This window comes from Antedon bifida, chromosome 5, assembly GCF_963402885.1.
Source record: "Antedon bifida chromosome 5, ecAntBifi1.1, whole genome shotgun sequence".
NCBI classification, from domain to species: domain Eukaryota; kingdom Metazoa; phylum Echinodermata; class Crinoidea; order Comatulida; family Antedonidae; genus Antedon; species Antedon bifida.
In genome coordinates, this window is record NC_136230.1 from 13,810,305 (window position 1) to 13,833,744 (window position 23,440).

Sequence of the window (23,440 nt, forward strand, 5' to 3'; positions counted from 1 at the left end):
CAGATGTCCTAACCATTAGACCACTGGGGCTTTCATGGTATTGTTCGAACTCGATTGGATAGCGACTCTTTAACATTCTCGGTGTGGTACGGCGGGACAGCACTAGTCCTCAGTTGTACGCACGCGCACCAGAGATCAAATTGATACGCCCTCATCTTACAGTATTTTTATTCACGAGGCGGGATCTCCGAAGAGATACTTTTATATATATAAACAAATCAGGCAAAGAACATTAATTCTAAACCGCCCGGTGATATACTGAAATTTAATTAATTAATTTGAAACGATAAAGATGAGGAAATCTGTGAGAATGAGAAAAAGTCGCCACAACCGAGACTCGAACTCGGACCGCCTGCTTGATATGCAGATGTCCTAACCATTAGACCACTGGGGCTTTCATGGTATTGTTCGAACTCGATTGGATAGCGACTCTTTAACATTCTCGGTGTGGTACGGCGGGACAGCACTAGTCCTCAGTTGTACGCACGCGCACCAGAGATCAAATTGATACGCCCTCATCTTACAGTATTTTTATTCACGAGGCGGGATCTCCGAAGAGATACTTTTATATATATAAACAAATCAGGCAAAGAACATTAATTCTAAACCGCCCGGTGATATACTGAAATTTAATTAATTAATTTGAAACGATAAAGATGAGGAAATCTGTGAGAATGAGAAAAAGTCGCCCCAACCGAGACTCGAACTCGGACCGCCTGCTTGATATGCAGATGTCCTAACCATTAGACCACTGGGGCTTTCATGGTATTGTTCGAACTCGATTGGATAGCGACTCTTTAACTTTCTCGGCGTGGTACGGCGGGACAGCACTAGTCCTCAGTTGTACGCACGCGCACCAGAGATCAAATTGATACGCCCTCATCTTACAGTATTTTTATTCACGAGGCGGGATCTCCGAAGAGATACTTTTATATATATAAACAAATCAGGCATATATATATATATATATATATAGAAAAACTCGACCAGTGATATTATCCTGGAAATTAAATAATACAAAAAAAAATTAAATGAGGAAATCTGTGAGAATGAGAAAAAAAACTCAACCAATATTCGAAATAAGCATCATCTGCTTGATATGTGGAGGAATTAAGGTGTTTTAGGAATTAGGAATGTAACCAAAGTGTATTGTAGTGCTAGATAAAACAACAAGCCAAAACCTACATTGTTTCCATCCCATACTCTAACAATGGTACAGTCAATAATGGGCGGTTATTGTCATAAATGGCTAAGGTTTGATTGCCGTTTTTTTTAAAATACTGCATTTTTATTTATTACAATCATCATTCTAAATTTAGACTTGTTTTTGCATTTTAAATACTTACAATTCACTTTCACCGGATCAATATCATTTGACTCTTGTGATAGTAAAATTGTTGCCTTTAGGACTTTTGCTGATGATTTTGTTTTTCTTTTTAAAAGAAATGTCTTGTATGGTTCTGTACGCCATAGGTCTTTAGCCTTGACAGTCTAGGAAAAAAAAAAGACATACTCAGATAAAAAGTTACAGCTATAAAGCACTGTAGTAAAATTGATTGCTGTGATAAATACATATTATACAATTATTTATATATTTTTAAAATATTTTTCTTTTTCTTCTTTTCTCCCAATGAGAAATATAAAAATGGCTATACTGCAAATAAAAGTGTGCATCCTCTAAGAGACTAATGAAAAGACAGAATTTTTATTCTAAGGCTCTGTCTACACTATCCAACTTTATGTGAAAAAGAAATGTGATGTTCCCATATAATGGACACAATGACATCATATCACTACCATATTTGGGCATATCACTACCATTTTTGGGTACATCACACTTTTTTGTCAAGCTAGTTTGATAGTGTAGATAGTAGTTTTATATGATTTTATGACATTACATAATATCTATTTTTTTATACTGTAACTTATTCTAAATGTTTTATGGTCTTTTTTGGAGACAAATTTCAAATTATGTATTTTTTGACAATAAAGTTATCTTGAATCTTAAGATCTTGACTCAGTATCATGATCCAGTATGCTAAATTGGATAGCAATAGAGATTTTTTTATTTATTGATCAAGTATATGAATTCTCAAGTTATGTGGTATTCCTGCAAAAACATGTTTAATGCATTATTCTTTACCATGCCAACCTACTAAAATATTGTGATAATACATATATAACATACTGTACGGTATATAAAACAAATATTCTTACTTCTTCTTCCTTCTGATCAACTTTCCATTCCTGTTTTGATACTGTTACAGTAATTGTCATGTCCTTATACATAGATAGTATACCTACAGGTGCTATTAAAGGCTTCTCACCGATTTCTATGTGGGCTTCTTTTACCTTCTGAAATAGGAATATGTACTTAATGTTATTTGTGACTGTGTACATATTTGTTTCTTAACTACAGTATCTGAGGGAAGAGTACAGGGCATTCATCATGTTCACTTCTAAAATAATTTTAACTGTAAATAGTTTAGGGAAATTTTGAATTTTCTGCCATGAATTGTAATTAATGTGTTATTATACGTTATACGGTAAATCTAGTGAGTGTCAATCCCCAGGTATGAAGTTAGGTGTCAAGAAAATGCATTTTTTCATACTGTACAATTTTAAGGTATATAACAATAAGAGAATAAATATTATACCAAGTTAACAAATCTAAAATAATATTATTATTGACCAAATATAAGATGAGAAGTAACAGTGACTTATTCAATCTTTCTAGAAACTGTGGCAAAGCAACTTATTTATTATATCTATATTCTGAACAGTTAATTGATTGTAAGTAAAATAAGAACCACATTATTCAAATACAGTTTAAAAGTTATAGTAATTACCTTTACATCTGACGACTTAAAAAGTCTTGTTTGAAGTTGATATTCATCATTTGCAAGCATCTTTCCAAAAACTCCTAACAACATTTTTTTCCTACCATGTAAGACATTTCTTAGATTACCCTTTAGTGCATACCAAGAGAAATGATTTAAAGTTACATAACAGTGACCGTTGTTTAAAGTAAACTGTACATCCTTTTCATCACTTTTCAATGCTATTTTTTTCCATTCATCTTCAATGCGATCTTTAACAAGTAGAGTGAATTCCCAAAACTCTTCATTTACAGCATCGTGTTGAAATGACAATGAAATGGGCTTGTTGAAGATGGTGCCTTCTGGTCCACATTTAACAATAGGTGATATAATGGTTTCACAAGGATGAGATACAGGCATGTCTGTTTCCTCAAAACAATTTTCTAGCGAAACTTTAACTTTCTTCCCTTCAATTGCTTCAGAATGTATCTCCAACTTTATGTCTTCATCCTTAAGATGGAGCACTCCACCAGTAGATCCCACAATTACCTCCATAATTTGATCTGCAGAAGAGAAATACTCAATTCTATTGTAGATAATTATATACACAGTGTTTTACAATTATGTTTAGACTTTTTACTTTCTAGATATGATCAACGTTAAATATATATTTCATAAAATTGATTAAATAGAACTTATGACCTTCCACATGACGGAACTACGTTTCATTGTATTTATATGCAATTATATTTATTAACAAACTGGTTTTATGTTTTTTATGTTATATGAGACTTCTCAAATGGATCTTATTGTAAACTGTTCCATAACATTCACCAGCTGTCTAAAGTCAGTCTGATGGAACTCTAAGCAGTATATTATCATCTGATGATCAAAGTGAGCAAGCTGGTTGATACGATATAAGATTTTACTCAAATAATAATTTTGAGCAATATTCTGTCATGCAAAATGTGGTTATGAGTAATTCAAATTGAATCCTGCGATGAACTCGTAGCCAATGAAGAGATCTATGAATTAAAAGTTGGTCTTATTTATTGGTGATTCGTACTAGAATCACATATTGATTTTGTATGGAATCTCCTTTTTATTATTATTTTTCTTAGACTATCGGTTGTTTTTTAAGTATCAGCAACTTGCATTAATAACAATCATTGGCTGAGAATTTACTTATAAGTTATATTGTTATTTATTTTATTTAAAAAAAATTAAACAAGTAAAAACGAGACAATGTGAAACATTACAAACTAAACCTATTTTAGATAATAAGTGGTGTTTCATTTAAGTTTGTGTGATATTTAAGCTGGACATACCAATATTGTTTCAAGATTAGTTGTCAGCTGATTTACACATGTTTACAGCCTACCTGTTAGCCTACTTAGCTAAACTCACCTTTCAACATGTCAATTATCTCGGCTTTTTGACCTGCCCTTAATTCGTTGTCATATTTCTCACACGCATTTTCATTGTACAAATCTATTACAGATTTGCCATACTGTGTAAATACAAAAGAAATATGTTATGTAAAAGAATACATTTATAATTAGATGTTTTTGTCCTACTCTGACGTAATTTGTACTTTATACTAAGTACATTTGAGAATACTTGCGAAAAAATTCGCAAGTAGTTCTCGGGTGGGACTCGAACCCACGACCTCCAGATCACTAGCCTGGCGTTCATACCTCTAGACCACCGAGCTTGCGCTGATGGCCACTCAACTCCCTGACGCAAAACTACAATTACAATCATGTTGGTGCAGTACCCGCTGCTTACTTGGGCTCGAATCTAACCACTAGCCATCAGCGCAAGCTCGGTGGTCTAGAGGTATGAACGCCAGGCTAGTGATCTGGAGGTCGTGGGTTCGAGTCCCACCCGAGAACTACTTGCGAATTTTTTCGCAAGTATTCTCAAATGTACTTAGTATAAAGTACAAATTACGTCAGAGTAGGGCAAAAACATCTAATTACTCAACTCCCTGACGCAAAACTACAATTACAATACATTTATAATTACATTGTTAATAAAAATAACAGAAGACCACGTCCTGTAATAATGTCTGCACGCTTTGTTACATCTTGTAAATTGGTATATAAATATAAATTTTAATCCATTAAACAAATTATTATGACAATTTTTAATAATAATTTAATATAAATTACGACCTATTGTTATTGTTTTACATTCGTAACTTATTTTTTATTAATTATTAAATTAAATATAATAAAAAAACTGTATACACATCTATTTACGTAACCTTATTTGATTTAACATTAAACCAACCTTATCTTTATTTGAAACGTATGATTTACCAGAACATTCCTTCATTAGATACACAATGATGGCTCTGTGTTCGTTGTACGTGCGATCTTGTGTGACACATACATGCAGAAGTGTGCGTTTATCCTAGTAAATAATAAATTATATTTTGTATAAAATATCATTTTGATCTATTTTAATGATTAAAATAAGTAACTTGTATCTTCGTCACATGAATAACACACAATGACGTCAGACATGTGTTGTTGTGCTGTGAACGCAGTAGGTTTTCAGCAGGAATTGAAAAGTGTAGATAGATCATTCTATAGATATTTCTTTTCATAATTTTTACATGATTAATGTGATGGACCCCATTAACTGTCTACACAAGGTACTACTTTCTGTTCACACAACTTTAGGCATTCAGTTTTTAAATTGTTTTAATTCACTATCTGATTACGACCCATCCTATTGAGAAGACGCGTGATGCTCTTGTACTGACATAACGGTTTATATATAGTTGTGTTAACCACTAACGTAACACAAATCATCCACTAATGTAACATTGACCACTAACGTAACAAAACTAAACTACTAATGTAACAATCCATTAACCACTAATGCAACAACAGTTTAACCACTAACGCAACAACAGTTTAACCACTAAAGCAACAACAGTTTAACCACTAACGCAACAACAGTTTAACCACTAACGTAACAACAGTTTAACCACTAACGCAACAAGTTTAACCACTAACGCAACAACAGTTTAACCACTAACGTAACAACAGTTTAACCACTAACGCAACAAGTTTAACCATTAACGTAACCAAATGTAACCACTAACCTAACAACAGTAGAAATGTTATGAATGTTATCTTAATAGGCAATTTTTGTTTTGGAAGTTGGAAATTTAAGACTCAAGTCCAGCCACGTTTGTTTGTACCTCAACTATCAATTTTTGGTTAAACCAAACAAAAACAAAATGTAGTCGATAAAATTATAGAAATTATAGATGCCTTTGACTTAATTGATATATGGAGAGATATGCATCCATTGGAATGTAGGTATACATGGAGACAACGTAAACCCCTGGTACAATGCAGATAAGATTATTTTCTAATAAATAATAGTATGAAAGAATTTACTATAAACAGTGATATCTTTCCGAGTTTACGAACCGATCATTTGGCGGTTTCAATTACAATCCAATTACAAAAAGAATCTAATAGAGGGCCAGGTCACTGGAAATTCAATAACTCGCACTTAAATGATATTAATTATATAAATGAAATGAACACGCATCTAAGGGAGTGGATTGAAAACAACGAAATATCAGACGAGCAAGTCAAATGGGAGTGGCTAAAATTTAAATGTAGGGAAAAAACGATTAATTATTCCAAAAAAACAATGTAAAAAAAATAAAAATAAAATAGAATAACTGAATTTGAAAATGATCCAACTGGACATTAAAGTCGCAGAAGATCCAAGTGAAATAAATTTATTAGAATTAGAGAGAGTTAAACTTGAGCTAGAGGAGCTGGATGCACAGTTGATCAATGGCCTTATTGTAAGATCGAGGATTAAATGGGCAGAAGAAGTAGAAAAAAGCAATAAATATTTCCTAGGTTTAGAAAAAAGGAATAATAGAAAAAAACAATGTAAAAAAATAATAACAGATGCAGAGATAGAAATAACTAATCCACAAGATATATTAAATTTACAAAAAGATTATTACGAAAAAGTATACAAATCGAATACTCAAATAAATGAAAGTCTTACAGATAACAGTTTTTTCAATAGCGAAAGTATCCCAACTTTAACTGAAGAAAGCAATATAATCTGTGAAGGAGACCTGACAATTCAAGAATGTTACAATGCCCTTAAAAGCATGCCACAAAATAAAAGCCCTGGTAATGACGGTTTATCAAACGAATGGTATTTAAAATTCTGGGATATTATAAGATATTATAAGATAAGATAAGATAACTTTTATTGATCCTCAAAAAGGAAATTCATTGCTCGTCATAATAAAAAAAAAACAAGAAACCACAAAAAATACAAATATAGGGTGACCCCCTCAGCCCTTACTTATTTATCCTATCAATAGAATTACTAGCATGTGCCATACGAGACGATAACACTATTAAGGGGATTGCAGTAAATAATAGAGAAATTAAAATAAGTCAATATGCAGACGACTCCACATGCTTTTTGAAAGATGAAGTGTCAGCCAAAAATATAATTAACTTAATAGAGAAATTTTCAAAAATATCGGGCTTGAAATTAAATATAAGCAAATCGCAGGCTATATGGCTTGGTTCAAATAGGCGATGTAAAAACAAACCAATACATATGCAATGGCCACAACAACCAGTAAAAGTATTAGGAGTTTACTTTTCTTATAATGAAAGACAACGGGAAAAATGTAATTTCGAAACGAAAATTAAACAACTAAAAACAATATTAAACATATGGAGAACCAGACAACTAACCTTAGCAGGAAAAATAATTTTAATTAAAACATTCGCAATATCCCAATTTATATATTTAGCATCTGTAATACATATACCGCCCCATGTAGTTTTGAAACAATTCTATTTAATTTCTTATGGAACGGTGGTAAAGGTATGATAAAAAGAACAACATTAATTGGGAATATTAAAGAAGGCGGCTTAAGAATGGTAGATATCAAAAGTATGTTTAAAGCATTAAAGATAAAATGGATACAACGATATAACATAAATGTCAATGCAGCATGGAGATCTCTACTACATAGGTTCCTAAATAAGCAAGGAGGCGACACTATTTTTTATTGTAATGTAAGCGCGGACTGTGTCCGTCGTTGGAAGAATATTCCATTGTTTTATAAGGATATGTTAAACGCTTATTTCTAATTAATACATCCTGATACAGTAAACGAGGGGTCACAATATATATGGTTTAATAGGCACATGCAATATACATGGCAAGCCATTTTATTACAAAAAGAGCCTCAGAGATGTTGGGATATGTTTAGTAAGCGACCTTTTTTATGAAAACGGTAATATCATTCCCTTTAATACGTGGATAAAGAGAGGCTTATAGACAAGTAATTTCATGCACTGGAGAATGACGATATCTGCAATACCCCCACAGTGGAAAGCAAACATGAAGCTAGGGTTTTTACGAAAAAATTATAAAAAGAGAAGGTTTATAGTGGAAGTAAAGAATGAAGAAAAAGAATTAGAAAGTATGAGTACAAAAAATATATACAGAGCCTTAATTAAAAAAATCTTTAAAATACCAACATCTCAAAGTAAATTGCAGGATGAATTAGGTGTAGATAGCAATAAATGGGAAAATATATGTATTACCATTTAAATGTTCTCAGGAGGTAAGAACCAGAATATTTCAGTATAAAATTAATGTGAATTGCTTGTCAACTAATAGTAGACTACATAAAATGAATATTGTACCGAGTAATAATGTGTTCCTATTGTGAATCAAATATTGAAACTATGACCCATCTTTTGGTTGAATGTAACATTGCAACCAAACTATGGGATGAATTCACGACTTGGTGGGAAAACATTTCAAAAACAAAGATTAACCTTGATAAAACCTCCATATTATTTGGTTACAATACAGAAAATCCTGATATGTTATTAAATCTATGTATTTTGTTGATTAAGAAAATTATATTTAGTTACAAATTAACTCACAAAAAGCCAGTCTTCCAGGTTTTCTTTAATCAATTAAAATTTAATTATAACGTAGAAAAAACATTGCTTCTAAAAGAAGTACATTGTATAATTTCAGACAAAAGTGGAGATTAATAGAAGATTATATTTAATAACTTAATGATACTGTTTCTCGAGGAAATGACTTACTTTTGTGTATTATTATTAGTTATCCGCTTGGTATACCAAGCGGATAACTCCTTGTTATTGTATGAGATCAATATTTTTTTTCTGTATTATTCTTCTTTCCTTCCTTCCTTTTTGTGAGTCGTGTTTCTCTAAAATGTGTAAACATAACATTTCATAACTTTGACAACATATGGGCATTTATGTGAAGTTGTGCACCTCCTATTTTTGAATGACGTCATAGTTGCGCAACGTGACTTACGCGTAATTTTATGAATTTCAATGATTGATCATAGATTAAAAACCAAAAGTCATTTAGTATTGACACTTTGACAAAATTTAAGTCATATCAGGGGCAAACTTTCTACGGATTTAAAATGGCATGTTTCACAAGAAGTTACGCGTGCACGCGCATTTAAAATTTCAAAATGCGCAAAATTAATTTCTAATCAACTTTTTACGCGTTTCTTGTCATTTTGAGCATGTCAAAAATTCCCACGGGCGCGCAATTTTTTACGCGCGCGGTGCGCACGTAGCGTTAAAAACATATTTTTTTCTCTTGAATTATATTTTTCAAGCCTTTCCTAGTAATTTTGAAAACAATTTAGACCTTTTTCAGTTTAAATAACGCCATACGAACACGTTGAATTAGACAATTTGTGCGCGTTTTTTATGAAAAAGCTTAAAAAATCGTCAAAATTATGTCTTTTTTTAAACAGTCATAGTTTCTAAAGTAAACCGTTAACCGTTTATTTTTATTACAAAATCTAGAAGTTGATGAGTTGTAGATATCGGATCATGCATCAATAAGGCTAAAAAAACATTGTGACGTCATCGTATGGCCACACGAATGTAAAATATAGGATTTTTGTCTCTTTCGTTATTGCTCATCACATTCAATGGAGCGCATCACGCTTATCTGTATTCCTTTTTCTCCTACATTTATATATTGTGTAGGTCAATCAACTTTCTTTAGCATGAGATAAAAATATTTTAATTTTTATGACGTCATCATGCCTAAAAATTTTAATTACGTGGGTCATTAATTTCATCTTTACAGTAAATTTTAATCTGTAATAGCTCGTAAGAATAAAATGTGATAATCACGATTAAAACGTTTTCTGGAAGCTATTGGATTGTAGATACGAATTCATGTAAACATTTTGCCAATCGGATGTTGTGACGTCATCATATGGCCAGTTGAATAAAAAAAGTTGTATTTTCATATTTTGCGTAATAGTTCATCACATTTAAAAGGGTGCGCATCTATATTTTACGTATTCAAATTTCTTCTACACGTTAATATGTTGTTCCTGAGATAATTTCCTTCTGAAATTGCTATCTAAGTGTTTCATTTTGATACCGTCGCCATGTTAAAAATTGGAATAAATGGCGGGTCCCGTAATTTCACCTATTCTACACTGTATGTAATATGTATACAGCTTATACTGTTTGCATGTATATACTATATGACACAAAATTGACAGAATTCAGCACTAACAGCATATCATATTCTTCAGTTCTTGTCATAATGCCATAAACTTTATCTGTGTGCAATATTCCAACGTATGACGTGCACGTGGCGTTTGTCATGGTGCGGATAACTAACTCGTCAAAGTGACGAGTTTCATGTCTAGTTATTATTACGCTTGCTCTTTATTATTGTACTAAATATATATGTATTATTTTAAAGAAACAAACATGGTTATGTTGTTAAATGTATGTATCTGATTTTAATTAGCACAATTATATTATAGTTCCTTGGTTATAGTACAGATTAAGATATATTTGTGTGTATGTATGTGTCTGTATTTATGAGTATTATTTATTAATACTATGTAAAGACAAAAAAAAATTAATATGTTAGTAAATGTGTATCTCTGGTTAATTTGATTAATACAATTATATTTAGTTAGATTAGTTAAATAATTGTGGAAAACACAGCATTTACCAAATTAATTAATTATTTACTTTAGAAAAAAATGGAATTAATAATTTATAGTTTTTAATATTGTTTGATCACTGTAAGTTATTTTATTTAAACGTTCATATCATTTTGATACCTATTACTTTATATTTAAGTGATTTTGTGTTATGGTTTGTATTTTTTTAAATGAATAAAAAAAAAACTATAAAAAAAAATGTTTGGTTAAACAATGGTGTTAAATGTAACTAAATTAAAACGTTTTTTTTCTGTCCTTCAAAACCTTTAGACGTAAGGGTCTTAATTAAACTTGAAACATTAAATTCCAATCTTTAAAATTCAGCCTATTTTTCCTATTTAGAATCGTCTGTCTGTCTGTGTGACGGTAAGACATAACACAGTATTTTCCGTTTGAAAAGTTTGAGATATACCTTATTGTAATGAAAGCCGTTTCATTTCGATGCTTATCTTTCTGTTTGTCTAACAATACTCTTACTTTCAATGACGTGACACGATGTTCTCTTGTTAGCATACCAGTTTATTAATTATGGACCCAAAGTGCAAAGGTTACAAATGAGAAATTAAAAAAACAGAAGGATGGACGGTACGGACAGTCAGACAGATAATCAAAGACCTGAAAGAAGTTCAATATCAATAAAGTTGAGGAAATAAATCCAACTTTCATGTGGAAAGTAAAAACTTTATATGTCCTACAGTTGTTCAAAATGAGAATTTACTGATATTATCCCCATTTTCCACTTTCTCTGGGAAAAAATGAATATGGACGGACACTAAGATATTAAAAGGAAAACCAGGCTAAATTGTTTTATGTCCAAAATATTTCAACTACTGTTGGTTAGTGGTTATTGTTACGTTAGTGGTTAATGTTATATTAGTTGTTGATTGTTACGTTAGTGGTTAATGTTACGTTAGTGGTTAATGTTACATTAGTTGTTGGTTGTTACGTTAGTGGGTGATACAGGACCTAGATGGTTAACGTTTGCACAATACACAACCACACAGTTTTATTTGTATTTTGTGTGTACTAATACAGGTGGTAATGATAACACGTGCGATTCATCGTAATCGAAAAAAAAGTTGTGTGCAAACAGTAAAGTAGAATAATGTCTAATGGAGTCCATCACAAAATAAAAAGTTAATACAGATGATAACGAAAGATTAAGAAAACAAAAACCTAGAAAACAGCGACGAGAGACCCGAAACCCATGGATTTGTTGAAAACACAGACTCCAACACAATCTTCTCAATATTAGGCTATATAGGGTTTTCGATATTTCCCGAATACAAAGACCCCGTCAAAACTCAATATTATGTTATAGGGGTATGTTGAACCCACAAACTACTCACAGTACATAAATTAATTTTTATATTCTATCTAATGAAATTTTTTAGTGAAAAGTACCGATAATAGGACTTTTTACTGATGACATTGTTAATTGGTTCATTTCTTTACCTTTTTTAAATGGTGGTACATTTTCTAGATCTAGAAAACTATAAAGAAAGTCTATATACCCATTACGTAGAATTAGCGTTAAATAATGACGGAAGAAACAACTTTTAATTCATTCGGTGTTTGTTAGAAAGAAAGAGGCAGTCAGAGTTAATAGAAAGAGAATCAATGAAACGCGCGTTTTTTAACGCGAATTCAAATGAATTTTCCTACTCTACAAATGACATAAGAGAGAATGCATTGCTTGTGTAAATATGAAATAGCTATAGCAACAGCAATGCACCTTGCAATTCATTTGATTTCACAACGATTACAAATATAGTCCAAAATCGTTACGGGCGTTCTTACAGTGAATATTTACTGAAAATAATATCGCGTTAGTCGATGTCTTCAGCCGTGTTTCATACAGTATTCCATAATTTTAGGATGAAGTTTGCTGTTAGAAAAGCGACACTGATGCAGCTGTTTATGACATGATAGCTGACGCACGCATAGAAGAGTCTTGATTTACAACTTTTCGTTATTAACTTATTTTGTGTTAACTTCAATGAAACATCTATGAGTCTTTTCAAGCTTCTCTTACATTCGTTGCAATAAACTTTTCACTACGTGCATGCAATATTTAGAGTGTATAGTTTAATAGATCATCTTCAGATTGAGGTGAGGTGCCACCCGGAAAGGACATTAATGACAGGTTACAGGTAAACGCACATCTTAAGGGTGATAATCCAAAATTGCCGCCAAAATAGTCAAATGTTAACAAAAAATACATTGTTGTAAGTAAGTATTGTCTTGAAACAGAAATGAGACCATTAATATGATCACATACCCTCTGTGAACTATCATCACGCATATTTGTATAATGATTGCATGCTTTAAATTTATTATAGTAAAAACCATTTAAGCAAAATTAAAGTGGCTTGAAATGACGCATATGACACTAAATATTATTGTGTGAATGACTTACGTGGTTCAAATGATTTACGTCTGCTCCAATTTTGATTAGATACATACATGTACGCACGTGACCAAAAGCAGCAGCAGTTATAAGAGGTGTATTCCCGTACTGAAAAAAAAAAATGATAATAGTTAATACTTCATACAAAATATAACAGGTTGCTGAGAAGATGCGATACTTTGAGTACTTTACAATTTTTAACTACGTGTACAATGATAGTAAACCTTCGCATACGAGTCGCAGATATTGACATAATGAGTATAGTTTTAGTCTTATACTTTTGATTCTAATCTGGTTTTGCTATTCGTGTACCAGGAATACGGTAGTAGGTATACAAATAATTCAATAAATAAAACAAATTAAAATGTAAACCAATTACAAGAGATTAGAGCAAAGGTTTCTTCTATGTGTGAAAGGAATTGTATTTAGCTAGCTTAACATGCTGTATCTGACTCAGACAGATTGCCTTTCCTCTAGTGAAGGCGGGCACTACATGAGAGAAGCCCTTGATCAATGTTAGGACCAATCAAGGTGCTTTAAACAGTCCTGGCTTAGTCATCACTCAGATGAATATAAGACTAAATTGACACTACTGTCACTAACGTCGTATGTATAGACTGTTAAGACTGATGCAGGCCAAGAAAAGAAAAAAAATGCTGTATAAATGTTGTTACACAAATAAAAACATGAAATCATGAGAAGAAACACTCGGGAATTACCATCTTAGAAATTATATTCATGGCTAATGCCTCTATGTTAATGTTTGAAGTAATCATCGACTGTCGCAGGCGTAAACACCTACATCGGATGTAGGCCTAGGTGTTTACACATGTGTTGGAAAATCAAATATTCTTCAAAATAATTAAGAAAACAAATGGTAAATATTTAATTTATGCTTTTATGCCAAACAATAAGAATTGTTCATCGTAATATGATTATTACCAACTATGCATGATTAAACTTGCCTAGCTAGGCCTATTCTCTATGCACAATCTATTCCATTATTTTTTTTAATACGAGCGGCGTATGTTGTGTGCGAGACACGTGCGTTGCGTTACACTTCCCGTCAAAGCACGAAATCAAAACGAACAACTACGTGAACGCAACCGAACCACGGTAATATGCAAATTACTATGTCATCCGTTAACGTTTACGTGCTCCCTCAAAAGTTCCCTATTAATTATATTACACAAGAAAACAGAGAACATATAACTTCACTTAAAATTTAAAAAAAGAAAATAAAACGCGTGATGCTGCGCTTCAAGATTCATGCGACTCCCTTCGATTTGACGCTTGATGAAACATTAGACAATGCAATAAGTACGTTTACCCAACTGAGAAAACGTAATTATATTAAATGCCAACTCCTGTACCATGATCCCTTAAGAAAGGGTTAAAGGTCAATATATGTCCCCTGGACTTAATTAACATAATGAGTACACATATGAAACCAATCCTAAAATGTGTATTTTTAGAAAAAGATCCGTCATTCTTATGTGTCAACTCGTCCTGTACCTAGTGTGCTTAAGAAAGCCATTAATTACCGCTATTTAACATTTTAATTAGCATAATCGAGTAAATCAATAGAACCTTCGGCAATTCCCAACTGAGACAACGTAATTCTCCAGTGCCAAATGCTGTACCATGGGCAGTTTCTGTTGACTTGAAAAATATTTAAGTTCAGTGTCTACCAAAGATTTATCTTTATTACATGGCAACTTCTGTCAACTTATTTCACTCAATGAAGCTGCTAATTAGCATATTAATTAGCATGACTATTAATCAATTAACGGTTTTTGTTACTTTCAGTTGTGCTTTAATGATTAAAAATAGTAGAGGCTTACTTTAATAACTACTTCTCATAGTAGTTGATGAATCAAGTCGATACGATGACATCATCATGCCAGAATCCAATATTGCGTCCAATTTGGCGGGAAAGCCAGGGTATTGCTAAACCCCGCAAACCCCCGCAAACCTAAAAAAAACATAGCAAACCCCACCGAAACAACATAAAAGTGATCGAATCATGGAGTGTACGACCTACTGGGTATATACAATATTAAATTTCTACTGTTAACCACTTATTTTGAGGATAAAACATCGTTTTTTGGTTAAAAATTAGCAATCATTTTTTACCAAAAAATGATGTTTTACCCCAAAAATAAGTAGTTAACAGTAGAAATTTAATTTTTTTTTACATAGATATACCCAGTGGGTCGTACACTACATGACCCAATCACTTTTATTATGTTGGTTCAGTGGGGTTTGCTATATTTTTTTGGAGGTTTGCACTGTTGCAGGGTTTAACAATCATTTTTGACCAAAAAATTATGTTTTACCCCAAAAATAAGTAGTTAACAGTAGAAATTTAATATTCTTTTACATGGATAAACCCAGTGGGTTGTACATTACATGATTCAATCACGTTTATGTTGGTTCGGTGGGGTTTGCTATGTTTTTTTGGCATGATTTGCGTATTTTGGCAAAGCATAGCGCCCTCAATTTGCGTATTTTGGCATGATTTGCGTATTTTCACAAAGCATAGCGCCCTCAATTTGCGTATTTTGGAAAAATTCTTGCGTAATTTGGCAGGGTACTCACCAACCCTAATGGCAACAGTTGACCACATACCAATGACAATCGGTTCTTTTAGTGGGCTGACTTATTAACAATAATTGACTTAAACGGCCACCAACTGTTAGTACTCAGTTTAATAAAAAGTCCCGCTTATACAAGGAACTTGACATGAACACTTTACAGATACAATATCATTTCTCTATAAATATCTGATATCATGTGTATATAAACAACACTGGATGTGTTTACAATTGCCATTTCACGGCAATACGATTGAGTTTCATAGGAAACAAAGTTGTAGAGATTATAAGTTTCTGAAATATAATTTAGTGCTGTTGTGTTATCGGAGAAAGTTTATAATCTAATCACAGTATGTATTCAATTATCTCAACACAAATACCAATTGAAATGCCATGGTTTCTGTGATTAGTTCGTTAGTTCTTTTAAATATGTCTACTATAATCTTTCCCATCTCTTCTTTTTTTCCAAGACAGTACTTATCAGGAATGGACCCTATTTGTGTCCTTTCTTGAGTTTCGGGATCATTAATTTGAAAAATAATATTAAAGACCCCTTCCCTGCAATTTTGGACGTTTTTTGGAAAATAATACATATATATCACTTTAAAAACATTAAACCATGTCATTCCTTGTCTTAAATGTACGTTTTATGGTAAATTATGATAAAAATTGAGAAACAATGCACTACCTAAGTAGCTCGCGGAGATCGACCTCTCGTGGACGGTCTTAGGCCTAGCCTAGCTAGGCTTAGTTTTGTAGGCCTAGCTGGTAAACATCGGTAACGTACGAACATCGTACGCTAGCTATATACCTAGCCTGACGTTGTATAGTTGCTGCATTAATTGTCTTTCTATTTTTGCCAGACTCCGTTGATACAAATTGGGGAAAACCCGGTATTTTCGCTGAAAAGTTAGGAGTCTTCCATTTGTTTTGGCCTCACGATCGATCGAAAAGTGGGCGAATTACAGGTGAAAAACAAAAATATCAATCCGCGCGCAATGCATTTTGGGATTTATAGCGGGCCGCTATAATTATTAGAATCGACTTATTTTTCACATTTTTAACCGTTTAAAGACGAAAAAAGTTATCGCAATAGGACCATATAGTATTATTTTTACATTAAATATAGTTTGTGATCTTAAATTAGATCTAAAAAACGTAGGGAAGGGGGCTTTAAGTTCTTTGGTGAGACATTGCTTGGAGGTTCACGGCTTTAAATGACCGCGACTTAAACACTCTTTGATTTAGCTGACTTCCTAATGTCAAGATTAACCTTGACGAGGCACCGTGCATTACTTATTGACAATTCAGTCATCCTCGCAATAAAAATGATCTGTAATATGACCCGAAATGCGGTTGCTTCATTTAGGTATGTTATTACTGGCACGCCCTTCTTTAAATTGTAAAATTAAACACTTTTTAAATCACACTGAACTATATAGCACATATTATTATTATTATTAATTTGTGTAACACTTACTTTGTCCTGAAGATCCAATTTAGCACCTTCCTTGAGCAAAATAGTGCAAATATCTGTGTGGCCGTTTTTCGCAGCGAAATATAAAGGTGACGCTCCATCCTGAAACAGGGCATCACGTATGCAAAACCCAGGAGAGCAACAAATCGCTCTCCTTGCAAAAATTTTAAATCGCTCTCCTCAAATATTTATGTTGAAGTTGAAGGATGGTCGCCCTTATTAAAAATGGCTGGCCCTTATTAATTTTTTGTACACATTTTTTTGCCCGACAGGGGATAACCCCCCAAACACCCCCCCCCCCCCCCCCCCCCGCCGGGCACAACAAAATTCCCCACACCCACCTTTACACACAATATTTTCCGTGGGGATCGTATTATTCTACAGTACAAAAAACACAAGCCAATTTTTTTTTTATGGCCTGCCTGGGTAGATTGGGTTTCAGGAGCCTGGAGAATCCTGTCCTGGCCAACTATATGCCTTTAGCCTAGCTTTTCTAGCCTAGCTTGTTGGCCTAGAAATCAGACAGAAAACCTGAAAAGTATTTACCTGCAATTCATAAATTATACAATTCTAACATGCAACAGCCATTAAAATATTGATAATAAGTTACAAAGTGTCATTTTAAAATAATTAAGAAAGATATTTGATCGTGTTTACATGTGTCACACATGGGCGCACGCACAATAGGGGAGGGCTGAGAGAGCTTCTAGAAGATGCTGACGTCACACATCAGCACGTGTTTTGAGGAGGATTTGAGTGACCAAAATTGGTTAGAACTTTCGAAGAAATAATCCATCTTCAAAATGACATAATTAAAGCAACCAGCAGCTAAGCTTTTTTAAATAATAAACATTATATTTAGGCCTCCTATATTAATGTTTCCTTTTAAAATTAAATATATTTTATTAACTCGTTCCATAAAAACATAAAGGGAAAAATTATTGGTTGGGACATGATCTTCCTGTAAAGGAGGTGTTTCTATGACACCGTACTGGTTGCACTATGAGGCGATGAAGTAAACTCGCCCTTGAATGCGCGCAGGCAGGGGAATCCCCTTTGTTGGTACCTCGCACTGTGAGATGGAGCGCGATGAATTGCTCTCCTTTTCGAAGGTTGTTGATTGCGATCGCGATCCTTAAAAACGAGGGACTGCCATTAGGCTTGTAGCTTTATAACTTAGCTTATATATTATTAGCCTAGGCCTAGATTGGTTTTAACTTTTAAAAATCCACGTGTTTTTAGGCCTCTTGACAGAAAAATCAACACTGTCAAAAGCTAGGCTCTATTTTGAAAATTAAGGAGCGCGATAAATTGCTCTCCTCGAAGCCTGTTGAGGAGCGCGGTCGCGCAGGCGCTCCTTATAAATGATGCCCTGCTGAAATATTACAAACATTATGTTATAGTATTTTTCACGCTAAAGCAAAATATTTAATATTGTCCTTAAATCAAAACGATGTGATCAATTAAAAGTAACGTTTTATATATAAATAATGCTGCATTGTTAAATTAAATAGGCCTAAAGAGTATTAACCCTTTATGTTTTCTTTAAGATAATGTATTGTATACGTAGGCCTATACATTTGTCTTTCTTGTATAACATTTTTTTATAGTACTGTATAAAAGTAAAACAAATAAGTGTTTTTTGGCCTGAAAAGTAAACACTTCATCCGGTAGTGCTAACTAGTAGAAGTGTAAATTATGATAAAGTGGCGTTTGAACTGGTAGTTACAGCTAAAAATATATCAAGGCTCCAAATTCTTTTCAGGTAACACATTTTGACTGCTAAATTCTTAATATTTAAGAGGAGATATGCCTTTTTTGAAATGTTTTACAAAATCAAATGGATATCTCGATTCATATTCATTTAATGTATCATTTGCATAAAATACAGTGTTGATCTGCACAGCACGATAGAATGCATAAACAGAAAACTGAAAAAACTACGACACATCATTCTCTAACATTCAGTTCCCTAAAGACATGTCAACGTCAAAAATAGTGCATTGGATAGGTTGAGTCTTGCAAAATTGAATGTGTTTCCTCAGTAAAAATCTTGTAAAAATCTTGTAAAAATGAATCGAATGACAGATTTATAAAAAAAAGACATAGACCTAATAAGAGGGTAACTCCATTTTATTTGACATGACAACGCATGTGAACTCATAAAAAACGTACATAATCATAATGTAGTACATTTTGAATTTTTACGTAATGATAACATGAAAGTTCCTTCTAACAGTGTTCAACTTAGATTTGTTTCGGATTACTCAGATTTCGTTCTTAATTACGGTGTATTGTTTTATCTATATAATTATACATTTACGGAAGGGCAAAATTCGTAAATCGCGCGTTACTTCTAGATTGTTTACCCGATGGTATATAAAGTTGGTTCGTACGTTCGGTACTGATTCTAACCACCCGATGTAACCCTGTTTACTAATTAAATTGAGTTAGATAATTAGTCATTGACAATTAAAACGAATTTAGGTTCAAATAATTGCCCCATATAGGGTTGTTTTCCGATCGTGGTATACACTGTCTAATGGATGTCCATCTTGAAAAATACCTGCACACAATAATACGAGGATTATTCGCTCCTCCTACGATAATTGTTTTTAATAGCTGGAAACCGGTTGAACAGATCGAGTACAGAATCATAATGTTGGCCGATTTTCTTTAAAAAATACTATTTTGATTTAATAGGATTTAAATGAATTTATTTGTGATAAATAGAACATTCCAATCTCTCTTTCACAAGTGTCTATTCCCTCAGGCGTCGTCGTAATAAGACAAAGGCAAGTATAGTCATAACAGAAATTCGATCTATTTTTCAATCTATGCTGCAGAGGTTGGATTATATAGGTATTTTTTTAAACAGATAATGAGCTACCGTTTTCAGTCGCAGTTAAGCCACCACCGCCAGTGTAGGATAGGCCTACAGTAAGAAGGATCACATGCCCTAAACACATGCCTAAACACACAAACTTTGGTGGTAGAAACCAACTTAAGTATGAATTGGCTCTAAGAAACAATTGAAAACCATTAGGCCTGCTAATTAGGTTGAGTTAGATAATTATTTATTGACGATTAACGCGAATTTACAATTTGCCCCGAATAGAGGTGTTTATTCACAAACTTTTTTACATTATATAAACACATAATGTATATAATGTATAATTATACAAATAAACGTTATTGACAGTTGCTTCTCAACGTTTGTATTAATTAATACAGTAATTACAAAATACGTCGTAGTGGTGTATTGTTACATGTACTGTACTATAATTATTTCAATCGACTATGACAGTGACAGTTTCAACAAAGTATAAAATCGCAATGTTTTACTGTGTTTAGTGGCATATTATTTGTAAAACATGGACACAATTAATATTTCGTTACTAAATGGATAAAGAATATATTTAAAAATTGTTCCTCTTTGCACCCATCCTCTTCCCCATTCCTAAACCCCAATGTTACATACAAAACACAAATTAAGTTTGTTTAAATTTGACTCAAACAAATTACTTTCACAAGTTCCTCTTCGGAAGTATTTCCCAGTTTGAGTACAATTAAGTACATAAATCACTGTGTCTATTTATTCGTTCCTCTAAACGACATGTATTATTGTCCTGCGGTACGTACGTTTGAAATCGCCAGTTTGTTAACGCTGAAATTATTACCTATTCGAGAACCATCTGCTGTCGGCACGACCTAGATAGTAAGCGATTGAAGCGAGCGTACTATCTAGTTTATAGTAATGCGCCGTGTTCTCTATAGGTCAATATTACATTTTATTTTTATTTATTTAAACAATATTTATACAGGATAAAAAACATATCAGGTATAGATACTGCACCTGTTTTACATATGGTTCTGTTTTTTTAGCAATATATTAAAAATTACGAATTTAGGTTAGCCCATCTGTATGGTCTTCCCAAGACGCACAAAGAAAATCTATCTATTAGGCCAATACTCTCAGCCACTGGCACTTACAATTTTAAATTAGCACAATGGTTAGATGAGAAGCTAAAACCATTAGCCAGCAACGAATACTCTATACCAGACATTTTTGATTTTGCTAAAGAGTTACGTTCTACTGAAATTGGTTCAGATGATGTTCTGGTCTCTTACGACGTAGTTTCTCTATTCACCAATGTTCCACTTGATGAGACCATTAACATTCTTGTTCATAAGGCCTTTAAAGATGACTGGTTTAACTCTGAACACGGTTTATCTATCGATAAACAAGGTCTTAAGGACCTACTTACAATTGCGACCAAAAATCAACTTTTCCAATATGATGGTGATCTATACGAGCAGGTTGATGGCGTAGCCATGGGTTCACCGCTTGAACCACTGATGGCAAATGTTTTCATGTGTTACATTGAAGATACCTTACAAGCAACAGGGAAAATGCCGCAGTTCTATCGTCGCTACGTTGATGACACAATCGTATTCATGCCAAGCCAGGTTTCAGCACAGAATTTTTTGAACACTTTGAACAATTCACACGATGCCGTTGATTTTACAATGGAAATTGCTAGAGATAACTCAATAAATTTTTTAGGTATGACTATCTCAAAAAACGATATATCTCTTGAAACCAAAGTATATAAGAAATCCACTAATAAAGGCTTATTATTACATTATGATAGCCATGTGGATATCAAACATAAACGTAATCTAATTCACACAATGCTTAATAGGGCCTACAAATTGTCATCTACGCATGACATTTTCCTATCAGAGGTTGATAATGTAACAAAGATTTTTCAAAGGTTGAATTATCCTTTAGATCTTATTAGTAATATTGTTAAGGCTTTTAACCAATCCATTAATACTTGTGTGACTCCTAGTAATACTAATGAAGATATGCTAACTGATGAATCTCCCCAGCCTATTAGGATTGTACTACCGTACAAGGATCAAACTTGTTGTAACACGGTTACTAAACAACTTAAACAACTTAGTGCGAAGATTGAAAATGATATTTTACCAGTATTTACTAGTCGTAAGATAGGTGACACCTTAAAACCTAAAGAAATGAAACCCAGAATCATTAATTCACAATGCGTTGTGTACAAATTTCAATGTGGTTTGTGTGATACAAACTATGTCGGTTACACTTGCCGACACCTTTACAAACGCATTAATGAACATAACAAAAGTATTATAGGCGATCACCTAAAACAACATGGCATAACTGGTGATATCTCGGAATACTTTAGAGTCTTATCTAAATGTAACAATAAGTTTGATTGCCTAATTAAGGAGATGTTGTGGATCAAAGAGATAAAACCTACACTCAATAAACAATCGGATTCCATCAAAGCTAAATTGTTTATCTAACTCAGTAGGAGGAGCTAATTACTTAATTAGCCCTCAATTAGCATTTCCTGTCACCAACTTTGGTGCTTAGTGCACATAATTATTATTGTTTTGTATTCACTTGATCTTGAAAATGGTTCTATGATGGTACCGAAACGTCGATCTCTCTTTTTGTCATTAAATTTTATATTGAAATGAAAATATATTAAAAACATTCATAAAATACATTTAAAAAAAACTTACAATAAAACTTTAAAATCACAAAACAAAGACAGACAATATTTAAAATGTTAAAAAGGAGTGAAAACAAAAGGTAAATATAAATGAAATATAGTAAAAAAAATAGTCTATTCTTCTTATTTGGAATATTTTCTATGATAGATCATTCATTATGTCATCACCAGGTGTTGTAATTAAAATTATTTGTAACAATGCGTGCAACTCTTTTTTGTAATTTGTGTATTTTTATTTGATTCTGCATGCTAACCGTTACCCCAAACTGAGATACCATAGTACATGGTTGTATTGTGGTTAGATGTAATTTTATCATTACATTTTTATTTTTATTGTAAGAAAGCTTTGATAGTAAATTTAATTTGGCACTAACAGTTTTTGTTACAGTTGTAATATGGTGCTTCAAGATAGCTTGTCATCAATTTCAAGTCATAGGTACCTAATAATATGAAACATTTTCAATGTACTGGTTTCCCAGATGAATTTCTAGTTTAAAATATGGGCTATTTTTAT

At 32.8% G+C, this 23,440-nt stretch overlaps 2 non-coding genes across 2 annotated transcripts; one reads left to right on the forward strand and one right to left on the reverse strand.

Moving 5' to 3' along the window:
• Nucleotides 1-4,458: 4,458 nt before the first annotated feature.
• On the reverse strand, nucleotides 4,459-4,533 carry Trnat-agu (transfer RNA threonine (anticodon AGU)). The gene has a single exon. It is a non-coding gene; the product is annotated as a tRNA-Thr (tRNA).
• A 108-nt stretch (nucleotides 4,534-4,641) lies between these two features.
• Trnat-agu (transfer RNA threonine (anticodon AGU)) lies at nucleotides 4,642-4,716 on the forward strand. Its single transcript has one exon. It is a non-coding gene; the product is annotated as a tRNA-Thr (tRNA).
• The last annotated feature ends 18,724 nt before the right edge of the window (nucleotides 4,717-23,440 follow it).